The following is a 15150-nucleotide window of genomic DNA, read 5'->3' as shown; positions in this document are numbered from 1 at the left end:
CATTTGTATTCTGTTTTCAGGCCACCTAAACTACTGTCACCCAGCCGTTTTGTAGACAAAAATTCCCAAGCCCATCAGCTGAAACCTGCCTCAGACTTTCATGGAATCATCATGGAGATCCGGTGACACGACCTCTCTTGTGGGAGCTGCAGGAATAAATCGATTCATTTAAGTACTGAACAACCATGAGGCACAAAGCACCACTCTCACCCTATGCAAAAACGCAAAAGAGCAAAAGGCATGGTTTCTATCCACCCCCGCGTCCCAGAGGCTCCCCATCAGGTAAAGGATGTACTATGATACCTAAGAAGTGTTACACCAAGTGCAAATAACAGATGTGCTGCAGAAATTCAGAGGAAGGAGGTCAGCAAATGATAACAGCTAGCATTTGTCGAGCAATTAGTGTGTGCCAGGCTCAGAGCTAACTGATTTACATACATTACTTTAGTGATCCCTAAAAATAATCCTTAGAAGTAGAAGCTAATGTTACGCCCATCGTGCAGATAGAAAAATTGAGTCCCAAGTTCACACCACTAGAGGTAAAGGACCCGGGTCTGTTTCATGGCAAAGTCTGACTTCTTTACCTTATGCCTGCACTGAAAGGCTAAGTGCAACGTCACCTACTAGAAATTCTGACTTCGGAGCCCTCAGGGTCTACCTCCATCATGCAAGAGCTTGGAAGCTGAGAGAACTAGGATGCATTCTATTCGTAAACATTTATTTAGTGCCAGCATTGTGCCAGGAACTAGGGAAATAAAGGCGGACAAGTCACAGCTGCCATCCTTACAGAGATCATAGTTGGTCGAGTCATGAAACAGACATCATTAAAGTTGGGTTTGTGGGATTAGATCATCCAGGTTGAAATCCTGCCTCTTGCACTTATATTTACAGAGTGGCTTAGGAAATCATTTCCCCTCTCTATGCTTCAATCTCTTAGTCGGTTAACACGTGGCCCTGTTCATGCATTCATTTAGCAGATTATTTTTGAGTACATGTTATGTTCTAAGTGCTAGGGATACAGCCCTGAACAAGACCCACAAAGTCCCAGCCTTCATGGACCTTGCAGTCTAGTATAAGATCAGAGTCTACTCCATTGGTTTTTATCAACATAAAAGGAAAGAGTAAGCACTTAATATACGTTAGCTGTATTTTCCATGTATTCATTTATTGAATAAATGTTTGTTGAGCGCCTCTAGTGTGCCAGGCACTGGTTTAGGTGCTGAGGGTGTAACAGTGACCAAAACAGGTGAAGTCCCTGCCCCCATGGAGCTTGCATTGTAGATGGAGGAGACAGAAAAATGAATGAATAAATGCATGATAAAAAGTCACGTAAGAACCAGGAAGAATATAAAGCAGGTAAAGGACTAGAGGGTAACAGGAGCCAGGGGAATAATGTGAGTGAAGAAACAGGTCAGGGAAGGCCTCTCTAAGGAGGTGCCACTTGAATACAGACAGATGTTTGGGGGAGAAGGAGACACACATGCAAACATCTGGGAGGAGAGCATTCCTCTAAGCTCTCTCTCAGAGCAGAGAGAAGAGCCCTGATGCAGGAATGTGCCATCCGTGTTTAAAGAACAGCAAAGAGGCTGGAGCGGCTGGAGCACAAGGAAAGACAAGAGAGATACCCAGAAGCTCATCAGTCACGTAGGGCCAGGTGGGAATGGGATGAGGACCAAATGACATTCCCTGATGGGAATTTTATAGAGGGTGTTTTTGGATTAAAATAACATCTAAATCTGTGAATTTCAGTAAGCAGAGTGCCCTCCGCAATATGGGTGGCCTCATCCAATCAGCTGAAGGCCTGAACAGAACAAAAAGACCAGCCTCCCGCAACAAGAGGGAATTCTCCAGGAGGCTGCCTGCAGACTTCATCTGTACTACTGGCCCACTTAGGTCACCAGAGTGCCAGCCCACACTGCAGGTGTTGGACTTGCCAGCCTCCTTAATCCTGTCAACTAATCCCTTATAGCAAATCTCCTTCTACATATAGACACATCTTATTGGTTCTGTCTCTCTGGACAACCCTGACTAATACACACAGGAAGCACTAAAAGTTCTGAGCAGAGGAATAACATACTTTAATTCACTTTTTAGAAGAATCAGTCTAGCTCCTCTGTGGAAGGTATGCTGTAGGAGGCCCACACGGAGGAAAGGATGCCAGGTCAAAGGCATCTCAGCAATCACAGTAAGAAATGACCATGGCTCTCACCAGAGTGGCAGAGGCAGATGTGGTAGAAAGTGGTCAAACTGGGGATATATTTGGAAGGTAGTGCTGACAGGATTTGTTGATGGATTAATTATTATAATCATTGTAGAAATAAACTATGACAGAATGTGGTTAAGAGCCATAATTAAGGGATACATAAGGTCATGTGGGATCAAAGATTAAGGAGAAACCTGTTCCTCCAGGAAGGTGAAGAGCTTCCGGTCAGAAGAGCATTGACTTTTAGGTTGAGCTTTGAAGAACAAGCCTTGTGAACAAGGCAGGGTAAAGGGACACTGCGGGCTGACAGAGAGACATAAAGAAGTAGGTGGGCAAGAACACACAAGGTGCATCCAGGGAAGGTCCAAGTAGCCTAGTGAGGCCTGAGCAGAGGACAGGAGAGAGAAATGCCTGGAAAGGAGGAAAAGGAGATTGGGAAGGTAGGCAGGGGTGTCAGCGGGAACTTCATCCTATTTTAATCAGATGATCATGCATGAGATGATGCACTGAAGAGGCTCGTAATGGGGCCTCCCAGGCCAATGCAAGAACCTTAAACAGCATCTCCAGCCCCAGATGAAAGTGGCCAGTGACCCTCAACAGCTCACACTCTCTAGGTCCTGAAAGCAAGACCAGCACTTCCAGAATCAAATCCCATGGATGCAGACTTATATGCATCATCTAATGCCAAAGAAAAAGTTATTTCACTCTAAAATGAGAAAAGCAGTGGAGTTATTCATTCCTGCAGCTCAAGTTTGCCCTCACCACCTGCTAAACACATTTTTTACAATCTGGCAGTGACCTCTGTCTATTAAGCATCTCTGACCACAGAGAAGTGATATTGATTTATTTCACTTTTATGGCTAGAGGTATTTATCCCTACTTGCACCCTTTCTTCTTTATCCTGATGTTTAAAATATCTATGGTGGTGGTAGATCCTGGGTCTGATGATTCATGGTTTGGGGACATTCGGGGGAAGGGACACCACGGGGTGAGTGGATGTTCAACATCACTTCTTCTTGAAGATAGACCGAGCATGTAGTCTTTCCTGACTCGGCTAGACAGAGTTGAAAAGTACTCAAAACTCAGTGTGCAAAGAAGGGTCCAGGTTTCCAAACAGTCGTCTCATTGCTTTAGACCCGACTGTGTGCCAGTTGCTGTGCTCAGAGCTGAAGATCCGGAGGAGACAGGGTCTTTGCCCAGAAAGAGTTTACAGGGGGGAGTCAGAGGTGTCAATAAAACAAACCATTACAACAGGAGATGGGCATCGCTTCAATGGGTGTGTGAACACTATTAAGGTCAGGGGGAGCACCAAGAGTGCTCAGAGAATCCCAGGGAGGTCAAGGATGGGCTCACCAGGAGGTGACTTGAAGCTGAGATGTAAGATGCAGCCACGAGACAGACAGGAGAAGGGTGTTGTGTGCAGGACAATAGCAGCAAAGAACCCTTCTAATACAGTCTAACAAGAAAATTTCATCGGTCTCTCTGCTCAGTAAAATTTACCAAGGACTAAAGTTCAGCAGCTCACTTCACACTGGCTACTCTGAAAAGACATTAGGACATTGGTTTTGTGAAGAAATACATGGCGAGCACTTTGTATTTCCAGTTTTAATCAAAGTGCCTCCATAATTGTCTTTAATTCTGCAAGTATTGGGTTTATGGCCATCCCTCCTTCCATGATGCTTTCACTGGGACCAGAAGTGAGTTCAGTGGCACCAGCAGAGTGGGGAAGGTCTACAGGAGCCATTGGCTACTCCATTGGTGGACAAAGCCATAGGCAGGAGAGAAGATAAAAGAGATAGGGTGAAAAGAAGCAGAACAGGGTAAAGATAAATAGGAAGGAAGATGGTCCAAGAGAAAAGAGAATCAAGCTTCACTAACATGCTGGGGAAATGGCCCACCAACAACTGCCTCACAAGTTACTACCCTGCCCCAGGACCTAAATCTACTCTTATGTGGCTCATTAACAGCATCTCGAGACAGACCCCATTATATCATCCTCAGAGGTCCTCTAGGTTGAGACAAGGGAAGGGAGTTGACCTGAGGGAGACACCTGCTGCTGCCCCAAGGCTGTTCAGTCCAGAGGCACCAGGCCTCCAGCTTGAGAGCTTCTCAAAGGCCTAAAGAAATGTCTTGAACCTAAAAAACAAAAGGAAGTGGTTGCAAATACAAAAAGTGTAACACTAAAATTACTGTTTAACTGAATGTCTACAAGATGTAATATTATGTCAACTTCATTAATTGCTCAATTTAGTATTCATCAAAAAAAGTCATTATATTAGAAAATCATTTAAGATTTTCTCATCCCATGAGAATTCTTGAATATGGATATAATTTCCAAAAATCATCCATCATAACTAATTTTAAAATCAAAACTAGAAAATAATTTAAAATTTTTACAGCCAAAAAAAAAAAAAAGATAAATTCACCAGGGAGTATGGAGGCATTTCGTTTCATATCATATGCTTGGAATGTTTGATAAGATCTAGGTTAAGGCCTCAAATGTAAGAGGGCCGAGGGCCTACAAATTCTTAGAAGAACCCTGGTTATCTTCCAGGAACTTTTTTTTTTTAAGTTTTGAATTTTATTTATTTTTTTATACAGCAGGTTCTTATTAGTTTCCAGGAACTTTCTTGATCATTTTCTGGGGCTTCTTGACCAACATCTTTTCCCAAGACAACAAAAGTTGCCTTAAACCACCTTTGAGAGATTTAAAATATTTTCCGGTAATAAACAATGCTCACTTGGAGCTATGTTTGATCGCATTGTCAGTGCAAGCTCAGATTCTTGGAATGGTCTCTGGAATTCCCAATAAGTACAGAATGCTTTTCCAAGATGTCACTTTTCCTGAGGGTGGGATTTATTTGACTGGTAACTTGATGAATGCCTATCCCAGAGCTTAGCACATAGTGCTTCATAAATATTTAACAGACAAAAGCTACTTCTATGATTCCACAATACGCGACAGATCCCTAACTCTAAAGCAGCCTGTATCACACAGCATTGCGTTTTCTTTTGTAACACTGTCTCCTCCAATTAATTGTGAGCTCCAAGAGGACAGGAAGCATATTTCATTTACCATTGCATATCTAGTACCTAACAGTGCACACTAGGTGTTCAAGAAGTATTTACTGAGTGAATGAGAAATTTTAAAAATAGGCAATAAATCTAAAAGATTTTCTCCTAATGGGTCAGCTCATGCTAATTCCAATTCTAATAATTTTAGCTGCCAGTTTTTGAATGGTCACCGTATACCACTGCATGCTAACTGCTTTTCAGTATTGTCTCATCTAACCTTCACATGTCTTTGAAGAAGGTAGTTGTAAGATAACGAAACAGATTCAGAGAGATTAAGTAAGGGCCCAAGGTCATACATACACCTAAGAAGTGACGATGGCATTTGAATGGGTAATACCAACCTACTCCCTAAAAACAAGCGTTGCTCTACTCTATTCTGTACTGTTGCCTTGCTCTTTGTGGGAGACTTGAGATCACATGGATAAAAAGTGGGGCAGAATTCCTGCCCAGGACTAACATACACTAAACAGCTCCCCAAACCAACCATATCCTGGACTTCCCGGGCTTGGATTCCGACCATACACTTCCTGCTAACGGGGCTTGAGCACAGGAGGGGGTGAAAAGCAAGGCAGGAACAAGAGTAAGTGCCAGGACCCTGACACCCTGCTGGGGCCACATGCTCTAAAGGGGACAACACTGGCAGAGAATGCTGGCACACTGAGCTCTACCACCAAGTGGCCATCCGACCTCAGTCAAGTCTTCTCACTCTCCTGGATCACTCCCATGGCCTCTCACAGTAACAATATCCTCACTGCCACCTAAATGCCCAATCTCACCTCCCCTCTTGTGCATCCCAGGGGAGGTGCCTTTGCTCATCCTGGCCATCACTTCGTGTCCTGTAGCAGAGGATGAATTACCTCGGGAACTGCAGCCTTAAACAGTGTAACTGCCGAAACGGCTGTTATTCTTCCAACCCTCTGAAAGCCCAGCTAACCGCTTGCCTCAGTTAATAGCAAGCAGGTTAGGTTCCTTCATAGGTTAATTATACATTGTGTGGAGAGCATTTCCTTTCATCAGTTCTAAATTTGCTCCCTTTTAATTCTGTCGAGTGCTGCCTCTTTCTCTGAACAGGGGAAAGGGCAAGGGGGAGCCTGCAATTGGCTGACTGCTTCCCATTATTATACTCGCCACCTCTGAGCAGGCTCACCCCTTTCCCCTGCCCCTTTCAGAACGAAATATTTCATCTTTCTCCGTGAGGAAGTTGCCCCTCCCCCATACACATCTGCTCTGCCCTTCCGGGGTCCTTTTCTATTTCTGCTGTGTCCTACCCGAGATTAGGTGAGCCGCAAAGTGAATGAGGCAGTCAAGGTGACGACAGAGCATGGATTTACCAGATGGAATAACAATTCTTCTCCAATTGTGCTCCAGTTCTTTCTTAATACCGACTAATGTCTTGCTCACCTTTGGAGTTGCCCCTTTCCTTTAGAAAAGATATCCAATAGCACAGCCAAGATAACCAGTGGATCCTTCTTACCCAAAAAGGCGCTAGTAATTTAACTCAAACAGAGCAGGGTTTTTTTTCCCCCCTCCAGTGACACCCAGGACCTTAGCTACTTTGTTCTTTGTCAATACATAAAGTCATATTTCAAGAAAGAGGGAAGGAGTTTCTTTTTTCAGATGAAACAACACACTACTCTCTGTGAACCTGGCACAGAATTCCTGTGTCTCGATCTGGACATGGCATTCAAGGCCATCTGATAGGACCCCTCCATCAGGGCTAGCAAGGCCAAAAGGTTAGGGGGTTGTCCCAAGTCTCACATTCTCCATTTAACAATTTATTTATTGAGTACTTACTATAACCAGACACTGCGATAGGCATTGAAAATACAGGGATGAATAAAACAGATCTAATCATAATAGCTAACAGTTCTGAGAACTTGCCAGGCATTCTATTAATCACTTCGTATGTTATCTCATGTCAACCTCTCAACTTCACAAAAAGAACACTGTTGTTATCAGGTTTATTTTTCATGTCAGGAGACTGAGGCTTGGAAAGGTCACAAGCTTTGTCCTGTAGGCGCCGCAGCCCCGTAGGTTGCAGAGCCGGAGCCAAACCCAGAAGGTGTGATGCCAGATTGAAGCTTCACTCACTCCCCCTCCTGGCTCTGCCTGCACAGGGCTCAGCCTGGTGATCTGGGAGCCCACTGAAGCCTTCCACTGAAGCCAAGCCGGGGAGCTGTCCTCTTGCTATGGGCTATCAATGACTACTTCCAGCTCTATGGCTCACCATGTCCCAGTCCATCAATGGCTTTCTGGCTGAGCCTGAGACCCATGTGAACATCGGAGCCCTGGGTTATACCCAGGCAGAGGTTTTCAAGCTTCATAAGTGATGCCAATAGATCTGAAATTCAAGACTGTGGGTTCAGAAACCCCACCTAACCCAACTCGCACTGCCATTCCCAAATCAGATGCCAGAACCCAGAGCAGAGGACTGTCTGGGACATTCCTGAAAGAGGGGGCTCACCAGCCCTACTCCTGGAAGGAGCTTCCACTGGACTGCTTGAGGCACCCGGGGGAGGAGCCATGTTGATATGTGCACATGCCAGGTGATGATGAGAGGAGCTCCCATCCAGTGAGCACTCACTTCAAACCAGGCACTGTGCCAAGCACTTCACACACATGACTTCAGTTAAGACCCAGAGCTACCCTCTGCAACAGCTACTATTACTCTCTTTAGCAGAGAAGAAGGAGACACAGCCAAGGCTGATTAACTTGCCCAAGGTTACCTGATTGTGCAATCAGGTAGGATTCAAACCTGGGCCACCTGATTGCAACACAGCTAAACAGGGAATGGCTAAATGATGCCTAAAGATAAACTCAGATACCGTGGAGGTCAGTGGCCCGTTGGCCCAGGCTCCTGGCTCTCATACATAGAACCAGCATACGGATTTTTCTCTCCCTGAACCCAAGCCAGTCATGTGACCGGAATCTGGGAGCAGAAAGAGAAGCCTCTGCCCTTCCCCAGTAGAGCTGCTGGCCCGGCTGTTTATTACTCACTCCTCCTGATCTAATGGGAGTTGAAATTTCCATTAATTAAGAATATAAATAAATAAAGGGGGAGGAAAGAAAGCGAGATGGTGGCGTGGTGCCCAGAAGGCTCTGCAGAAAGCAGCCAGTCCACGCTTCATTAGCGTCTTTGCTCCCTCTCCAAACCCGCTAATGCAGCCTTTCTTCTGATACACGCACTCAGGGAACTCCAGTTTGGAGGGGACCGTTTGGTTGCAAACCTTCCATGCTTCTGAGCGGCCATTCATGGCCTTTAAAGGGCCAGCTTGCCCCCAACCCAGGGTACGTCCTCAGCTCAGTCACCCTCCTTCCCACAGTGCCTTCAGAAAAGAAAGATTATTTCTGCAGGGCCCCTGCTGGGAGCCCTCATGCTGTCACAATGTAATGTTGTGCGACGGTGACTCAGCTGGTCATGAATGTTTTCTTGGTCATATTTTCCCCTCAGCTATGTCTTTATGTTTCTCAGGTCAAACCTCTCCCCTCCAGCTTACGTTGAAACAGCATTGCTAGAAGTGAGCATTGTGCCAGCAGGCTGCCGTTGCAGACCAGAAGCAAGAGGTGGAAGGGAGAAATGGAGAGGGAAGGGCGCTGGTGGGAAGTCCATTCCACCAGCGAGCACTCGTGGCTTACCTACCACACTGGGCTTTGGGTCGGAGACAAAAGTGGTGAGGGCAGGTCCTCAGCTCTCTGTGTGCAGCCGTTTTGGGGAGAAGACATAACACAAGAACAGGCAGCGTTTAATAAGGACAAAACTGCATGTGGCCGACTTTGTACAGCAGAGTTCATAAGAGAGAGACAATTGGGGTGGAAAAGGTAGACAGAGGGTCCAGAATGTCTATATGGTAGGGATGTGGAGGGAGGAACTAGCTGTGTGGCTTGTTTCAAGGCTGCATTGCCCGACAAGCACACTGCTTTCCTCTGCTGCAGCTTAGACAGAGTTTTAATGGCGGTGAGGATGGCACCTCCCCGCAAGCTGTCTTTGGTGCTGCTACTCTCTTTGAGGGTTATACAGCCCTGAAAGTTGAGGCTTGTGCTGGGCCAAGGAAGGGTGTAAGACATTCCTTTCTGCTTCCTCACGAATAGGATTAGCAGCTAAAATGGGTGAGTGAAGCTGGAATCAATAGAGAATTTTTTAGAAGCAGAGGCAGAGAACTCAGCCACATGCAAGAGTGAAACTGAACCCACTATCTTATACCATACACAAAAATCAACTCAAGTTAAAAGGCAACCTACTGAATGGGAGAAAATATTTGCAAATAATATCTGATAAGGGCTTAATATCCAAGATATATAAAGAACTCATATAACTCAACAGCAAAGGAATCTGATTTTTAAAAGGGCAGAGGATCTGAACAGTCGTTTTTCCAAAAAAGACTTATAGATGGCCAACAAGTACATGAAAAGGTGCTCAACATCAGTAATCATCAGGGACATGCAAATCAAAACCACAATGAGAGGTCACTTCACACCTCTTAGAAGGGCTATTATCAAAAAGACAAGAGGTAACAAGTGTTGGTGAGAATGAGGAGAATAGGGAATTCTTGTGCACTGTTGCTGGGAGTGTACATTGGTGCAACCAGTACAGAAAACAGTATAGAGGTTTCTCAAAAAACTAAAAATAGAACTATCATATAATCCAGCAATTCCACTTGTGGGTATTTACCCAAAGAAAATGAAAACACTAACTCAAAAAGTTATCTACACCCCCCAGGTTCATTGCAGCATTGTTTACAAAAGCCAAGATATGGAAACAATCTAAGTGTCCACCAATGAATGAATGGATAACTAAAATGTGATATATATGTGCACAATGGAATATTATTCAGCTGTAAAAAAGAATGAAATATTGCCATTTGCAACAGCATGGATGGACCTCAAGTGCATTATGCTAATGAAATATAAAGTCAGACAGAGAAAGACAATGTATGGTCTCACTTGTGTGAAATCTAAACAAAAACAACAATCTCATAGATACAAAGAACAAATTGGTGGTTGCCAGAGGTGGGAGTGGGGGGAAGAGAAATGGCTGAAGAGAATCAAAGGTACAAGCTTTTACAAACAGTTATAAAATAAATAAATCATAGGGATGTAATATACAGCATGGTGACTATAGGTAGTAATACTGTATTACATATTTGAAAGTTGCCAAGAGTAAATCTTAAAAGTTCTCATCATAAGAAAAAAAATTGTAACTATGTATGGTGACAGATGTTACTAGACTGAGTGTGGTGACCATTTCACAATATATACAAATGTTGAATCATTATGTTGTACACCTGAAACTAATATAATGTTCTATGCCAATTACACCTCAGTTCTTTTAAAGGAGACTTTGATTTGGGAAAGTTGTCAAAACATCCCAAGGTTTTGCATCTTTGTTTTCTGAGATCACCATTAGCAATAAGAGGCCTTTCGCTTCTTTCATAGAAGATTTCTTTGTAGAGGCAGACACCCTGATGGCTTTTAATAGTTTGACTTGTGCCTACTTAGACGGAGGGTCACAGCAGTCTGAACTTCTTTTCTAAATTTATTTTCCCAAGTCCCCTAGCAGTTTATGCTGTGGACTTACCTCTAGGCTTTGAGACTTCCTGAACAGCTGTCATCCATTGTGGATTCCCAATATAACTATCCTGAACTTTTACAGGTCCCCAGAACCTATACCAGGAGGAATATTTTTTTAAAAAAAAAAAGTTGGGATCAGAGAGCTGCACACAGCAAGTGGAGCTCAAATCCGAGAGTGCCTTGCCCAGGGCCCTCGGTACGGACGAGAAGAACAGTAATTCAAAGGGCTCAGGGGCGCCTCACCAGTGCGTTTGTTGTCAGGCTGCTAGCAGTCAGCTTCGGAGCACACTCCTCATCGACAGAAACTGTTAAAAAAAAAAAAAAAAAAGATTTTAAAAAACAGCTTAGGGGGGCTTCCCTGGTGGCGCAGTGGTTGAGAGTCCGCCTGCCGATGCAGGGGACGCGGGTTCGTGCCCCGGTCCGGGAAGATCCCACATGCCGCAGAGCGGCTGGGCCCGTGAACCATGGCCACTGAGCCTGCGCGTCCGGAGCCTGTGCTCCGCAACAGGAGAGGCCACAACAGTGAGAGGCCCGCGTACCACACACACACACACAAAATACTTAGGTGACACACACAAACTTTATTTAATACCTCCTGTAGTAGATGGTCTTCCTTCAGAGAACTGCAAGATGGCACAGAAAGAAAGAAGCTTTTATAGGATAAAGAACAAAGAACAAGAAAGAAACAGAAAATATGGTTGGCTGGGGTCATGTAATCAACCTTGTGTGCAGAAGGCCCAGAGTGGGCTCAGCTTTGGGGGATAGGCTGACAACCGTTTCTGCTCAGAAGGAGTATTTCCAGGGGCAAGAAAGTGATCTTTATGCTACCCCAGGCTGCAGCAGTACCATAATGGGCCTAGAAATTTACTTCAACAGACCCCAGCCCTACTTTTAGCCCTGCCTCCCACCCTTAACTAACTTCCCTATTTCTTTTCCAAAAAAGTGAGGGTAAGGCAGTAGTCTGGCACCCCCGTGGATTTGTCTCTTGCAACAGCGTTTGGACAGGACAGGGACTCCCCTTCTTCCAGCCTCTGACCACCCCGTAACCTCCTTTCTAGTCACAGCCTCCAGGACCACGTTCTCAGCTGTCCTAGGCCTCCAGGGCCAGCCAGCACTGCGTTTTGTGGTCAGCTTCTTTCCGTCCACCAACCATGAGCCCCCAGGACGCCGTCAGCCGCCAGGGCAACCTGCAACTGAGGGCCTGCTACATACACATACCTCTCTCTGGGCTTCTATTTTAACCGTGACAGTGGTGCTCCGGGGGGCCTGGGCCACGTCTTTTGCGAGTTGGCAGAGGGGAAAAGCTCGAGAGTGCCCAGCGTCTCTTGAAGATGCAAAACCAGTGCAGAGGCTGCTCCCTCTACTGGGACATGCCAAAGCCATCCCAAGATGAGTGGGGAAAAGCCCTGGACACCAGGGAAGCCACGGTGGCCCTGGAGAAGAACCTGAACCAGGCCATTTGGGGTCTGCATGCCCTGAGTTCTGCCTGCACATGCCCCCAGCTTTTTGGCTTCTTAGAGAACTGTAACAGAGCAGGACCCACCGAGGCCTTCCCAGGACAGACCCCTAGCTCACATCCGCTGCTGTGGCTCCTCTCTGAAGTGCCTGGATAATAGTATCCCATGCACATTTCCAGAGTATTTCAGATGCTAAAAACCACCACCAACTGGGGGAAATTTACTAATGAGCACGTAGCCCCCAGACCTTCCGGCACCTAAGGGTTGATAATGTTAACCCCTGTGACTCCGCCCTGTTACCTCACCATCAGCCAATCAGAGAACTGTGCACGAGCTGATCACACACCCTGCGACCACCCCCACTCCCCCTCACCTGGCCTTTAAAAATGCTTTGCTGAAATCCTTCAGGGAATTCGGGGTTTTGGGGGGCATAAGCACCCTTCGCCTTGCATGGCCCTGCAATAAACCTTTCTCTGCTCCAAACTCCAACATTTCAAAGTTTCTTTGGCCTCACTGTATGTGGGTAACACGAGCTTGCGTTCAGTAACAAACCACTTTCCTAGATGAGGAGGTAAAACTCATCAAGGAGATGGAGAACACCTGACTGCCCTCCGCGGGCTGGTGGCCCCCAGGCTGGGCTGAGTATGTCTTCCAAGGCTCACCCTCAAGCACAACTAGAGCCTCTGGAGCCCAGTGGCCTTTGGGGGACCTCTCCGCATCCCCCTGGTGTCAGGGTTTCCACCTGAGGTTTTCTCTGCTGCCGCCAGGCAGCTTTTTAAACACCCTGGAGCCCTCTCCCAAGCTGTGGAACAAATGGAAACAATAAAGCTTTTTGCAGTAAAAAAAAAAAAAGGAAAGAAAAGAAAAAAAGAAAGAAAGATTCCCTGCAGTCTGCCTGCTTCACAGGTTAGCCTCATCAAAAGAGCTCCAGAATATGGTTATTATAAATATTGTTCTATTTTGGTTTCTTTGAGGTTAGGCTTAAATCAGAGTCATTCACTTAGTAGTTTGGTGGGTGTTGGTGGGAATAGAGACATGGATACATTTGAGGACATTAGAAAAAGCTCATCCAGCATTTCTAGCTTCCTTCCAAATTAAAGTGAAAATCAGGTTCTGTTTCACTCCTTCTTCCTCTCAGTCCCCGTCTAGTCTCCTCAAAGTTTCCAGAGAATAAGCCCACCCAGCTTGATTGTTTAAATGAGAAACAGCTGCTATTCTTACCCAGGGAGATTCGCTTGTGTTGCTTCCCTGAGAGCACATCTCCTTCTCTAATGCCGTGGTTCTCAGCACAGCTACATATTAGAATCACCTGAGGGTGCTCTTTAAAAATACCAACACCTGGGCCCGGCCTCCAGGGATTCTGACCTAATTGCTCTGGAGAGTGCTTCTAATAGTCAGCCAGGTTGAGGACAACTGCTCTAATGTGTGAAATAAATTCATCACTCATGTCCCTACCCTCAAAAAACAACAGACTACTTCTCCCCCACTCTGCTGGCATGAGAGTCCAGGTCTATTCATGATTTGCTTAGCTTTGGATAGATGGGTTTTGTTTATTAGGTTTGGGGGTGGTTTTTAACGAACTAGAGAATTAAGATCTTTATCTTTCAGCAAGATGTCAGGATATTACTTGAACCAACTCATCCCTCCTTTGACAAAAATATTTTTAAAATATTAACTGAAATCTAAGATTCTGTGAGAGTCCCAACTCAATGTAACACTATGACAGATCTTAGGGTCATTTTGTCCAGTATTTCACAACAATAGGCTGCATCAGAATCATCTGTGCCCTGCTCAATGCCCCATGATAAAAATCCAGATTACCAGCTCCCATCCCCAGAAATTCTGACTCAGTAATTCTGAAGTAGGGACCAGAAATCTGAGGCTTAAACAAGATACCCAGAATACTCTTCTGCACAGCCAATTTGGGGAACCACTTTTTTTTGACAATTTCTCTCTTGTATGAATAGATGTGAATGCCTTAATTTCTACAGTAATGTTCTTCAATCATTCTCTTTTCAAATGGTGCCCAAACTTTGAACCGTATAGATGCCACTTTCCATAGCATCCCTACTAAAAGTGTTATAGCATGTCCTTTTTACAGTTAGAGAGGATTTAGGTTGAAGATTCTGCAAGAAAGTTTAGGACTAGGGTTAGAGTTGAATTAGGATCACACAACTTCCTTTAGAAATAACAACAGACAGGTGTACAGCAGTAAGAAGACACTTGAATCAGGAGGAAAGTAGAAAGGGAAAAAAGATTTGAATAAGAATTTGACACTCTCCCTATTCATTGGCCATGAAAGGATCCCCTTATGGGATATAGACAGGAGTCTATCCCTTCTCCCCAACACTGTGCAAACTCTTCAACACAAACGGAATGAAAGAGGAGCCTTTGAGGCAGGAGATAGATGGACCCCAGGCTGAGCAGCTGCAGTTCATCCCCCATGCACAGATACTCCAAAATAACAGGAGGGAAGAAAAGCTGAGCCCTATCCAGATAAGAGATAAAAGACCACATATTCCTCATTCAGAGGTCAAGGAGACTTTCCCGACTATACATGCACAGAGAGGCTCCTTGGATGTCAAAATGGAGTGATGTCAACCTATGCAAAGGCCTTTTCACTAGAATCCATCTTGGCTAAGAGACGTGTGCACATACTTGGGAGGACCCTGAGACAGACCAAATATGGACTCAGAACCAGGCAAAGCAAGATGATTGGTCAGAGGAAACCCAGAAGAAATGCCCCATATAAGTGATTTAAACTACCACGAAGATGCAACTCTCTCTCTGAGTCCACACGTACCCCTTTTCCTCCTAATAAACACTTTACTTGTTTCACTACTTTCC

Source organism: Delphinapterus leucas, chromosome 1, assembly GCF_059928025.1.
Source record: "Delphinapterus leucas isolate spDelLeu-1000000601 "Yukka" chromosome 1, BTC_Dleu_Yukka2, whole genome shotgun sequence".
NCBI lineage: Eukaryota > Metazoa > Chordata > Mammalia > Artiodactyla > Monodontidae > Delphinapterus > Delphinapterus leucas.
This window is presented reverse-complemented; position numbering follows the sequence as displayed.